The sequence below is a fragment of the Tupaia chinensis genome, unplaced genomic scaffold (genome assembly GCF_000334495.1).
Source record: "Tupaia chinensis unplaced genomic scaffold, TupChi_1.0 Scaffold000184_1, whole genome shotgun sequence".
Lineage (NCBI taxonomy): Eukaryota > Metazoa > Chordata > Mammalia > Scandentia > Tupaiidae > Tupaia > Tupaia belangeri.
In genome coordinates this window covers 3,983,029-3,986,154 of record NW_006159659.1, presented here as the reverse complement: position 1 = coordinate 3,986,154, position 3,126 = coordinate 3,983,029, and the positions used below count along the sequence as shown (strand labels likewise).

The following is a 3,126-nucleotide window of genomic DNA, read 5'->3' as shown; positions in this document are numbered from 1 at the left end:
GTGGATTTCAGCAGGCAAAATTCTGAGGCTAAAACTTACAGATGTAAGGAAACAGCTACTACACCAGGGTACAGCAATAGTTTGTGGAAAAATGGAATTGGAGTATGAGTTCATTTTGGTACAAAGTTTTTGAAGTCCATGATGTTTTTCAAAATACAAATTTTTCATGACATTTTTGAATACCCCCCTCATTTATGGACTGAAGGTATTTTTCAGAGGGTTAGCTATTGTTTTCCCATTTGTAAAAGGTGCTTTCAAAGCAAAAGTATTGCTGTTTACTTTCTACTCTAGTTTTAAGCATTTCTCTATGAAGTAGAAGCTTTATATACTTCTCTGTGAACTCTGACCAAGAGGTTTATGTCATTGACACAAAGTGGTATTTTGACAAGAGACAATTCCCCATGTCCATTATCCCAGGAGTATTTGTAAGGATTCCCTGGTAGATGAGCTCACAGAGGTGGGGGCTACTTAAACATGAAACTTCAAACAGATTTTGACTTTGGTGGATAGGGGTTCTGCAGTGGTATTGGGAGTCACAGCTTATCATCAGAGAGGTAGGTCACTACCTGAGACCTAGAAGTAAAAAACTGCATCATAGCAAGGATGTCAGGAACCCACCAACATGCCAGGACATTCCTTTTCTTTCTATCATGGTATAAGGCTAAAGAATTGTCAAAGGGGACAGTTAAACTGCACATACTGATTCCATCAAATTTCAGAGATAAAGACGTTTTAAAACATTCACTTATCTTTTAAAATACATTAAAGATGTTTGTTTCAATTTTTGTCACAGTGCATATTCTCACATGCGTATGAAGACATGATGATAGTATGTGTCAAGATACATACACACACATGTCCAAATTCCAATTATTCATGACTGAATACTTTGAGGTTATATGGAGTTTTAGCCAGCCCTTGGGATAAGGACAGTAGAACTCTTCACCAATGTCCAGACACAGTTTGTACCAAGGATGTGATTTTAGAAAGGAAAACTGCTTTTATTAATGTTAGACTTTGGGACTGTCATCTACTAAAATCAAATACTAAAGGACTTAGACTAATAATTTTTTTTCTTTTCCAAAGAATTTTTTACCTGCATTGGCGCAAGTGAAAATTTTTTTCTGGCATTGGCGCCAATGGAGAGAAAAAGCAGCACAGGTGATAATAACACTAGTGGTGGAAAACCCTCAGTAGGCTAATCCTGTCGTCACTTGGGGTGACTCTCAGGCACACTCAGATTAAATTTAATTCTCACCCAGACCCATTATGGGGACCAGATCAGAGCCTTCAGGGTTGTTTATAATCCACAAAGGCAAATCTACTAACAAGTAGCAGAGAGTGAACCTAATTTTACTGGGTAGATATGCTTCTAGAAAGTTGCGTAAAGTGAATCATAGTTTAAATTTATTTAATGGTTTTGCTATGAGAGGCAGTCTGGGTGATTTTTGTTTTGTTTTGTTGTTGTTGATGAATAATCATAGGCAAATTGATCTACTTTGTACATCTAGATTTTGTACGGTAGAGTTTTCTTCAGGCCCAGATTCGTCTGCCTTTCCTAGTACATACAGCCACAGCACAGAGGTTGATTGATGCCTTCAAGTGCGTCTCACATTTTAATCCTTTCCATACTAGCAAGATTTCCTTATCCTGAATTCCTTAGAGTGAGGAATGGCTGAGAAGATGAATTGAAATGGGATGGCTTGCTGATGGATGATCTTTCAGTTTCAGTGTGAAAACATTCAGTATCATGAGACAATGATGCTATTTACATCATGCCTGGGTAGTGCCAAATTTTATATATGAAAATAAAATTACTAATTCTTCTTGAAAATTTGCAGAATATAATTCATGAACAAAATCTTCTTAAAACATTTTTTATTCTTAGATGAGCTTTACCAAGTAGCTCATGTTTATAAAATGCTTTCTTTTTGATGGCATCCACATTAATTCACAATTTTTGTTTCTCAGGGGAAGAAATTTAAAGTGTACGTATGTCTAGATTGAGCAACATCTATTTTAGGGAGAAGTTCATTAATTTGGTTACATATACACTTTGCTAGTTATAAATATTTACTTTATAAGCTGAATTGTTTAGTTTATCACAGCCTGTTTTGTCTCAAAGTTAAGAGTAAGAGTAAAGGTGTACTTAAACACAGATGCTCACATCTTATTCTTTATACTAGAGGCTTGTCATATTTTGATAATTCTAATCACAGCACTGGGCTTTAATCTTAGAAATTATTTTCCTTCACTAGACAGCTACAAATAAGGGCCTAAGAAATGAATTTGCTGATAATGCTTCCTTAAAGATAAGGTATTTAGGTATTGTGTGTATGTGTACTATATAAAGCAATTGGGTCATCAGAAAAGTCATGACGTATTTTTCTATGCAAAAATGTATCACAATTTGTCCAACAACCCAATAGTTTTAAAATATGGTCCATAATATATGCTATGGTTATAGTGTAATACTTTATATTTACATATAAAATATTTAGATGTCTATTATAGAGTATATACAGAGAAATACATGGTATTTATGTTTAAGAATTTAAACAATATATACTATATGTTATAAACATATTGTATACATAGAAATACATAAATGAGCTTATTAATATTGTATACATAGAAATACATAAATGAGTTTATTACATATCATATTACATATGATATATAATATAGATAATGTGATACATGATACATATTATGCATATAGATTATACACACACACACACACACACACACACACAATGAATAGTAAGCTGATGTGAAATTTATTTTACTAATGAGGCAGAGAAATGTTAGTGTGCAATGCAAGAAGAAGCTAGAATCCTCTCTTGTGTTCCATCTTTTTGATCCTTGGCTGACAAAAGAGCCTAGGTGAAATGTAGGGTTTCTTGGACAATAACTATGAATCTGTTTGAGCTGTGAACGCCTATAGACCCACCTTGTCAAGACTACTCAGCTGTGACTTTCTGAGATTCTAATCCAAATATAGATGATAGAGTTTTTCCTCATTCTATTATTATTATTGGAGAGGTTTTTGCTATAGGGTGCGTACGCTTGCCAAAAAGACAGAGAGAGACAGAGAGACAGAAAGCGAGAAATCACTCCCCCCCC

General features: G+C 34.5%; 1 protein-coding gene across 1 annotated transcript in view; it reads right to left on the bottom strand.

The window, feature by feature from the left end:
• The window catches only part of PTCHD1 (patched domain containing 1), a gene marked incomplete at its 5' end in the record, with an annotated part of 60,103 nt that overhangs the window by 6,274 nt on the left and 50,703 nt on the right, over nt 1-3,126 (bottom strand). The window lies entirely within an intron of this gene.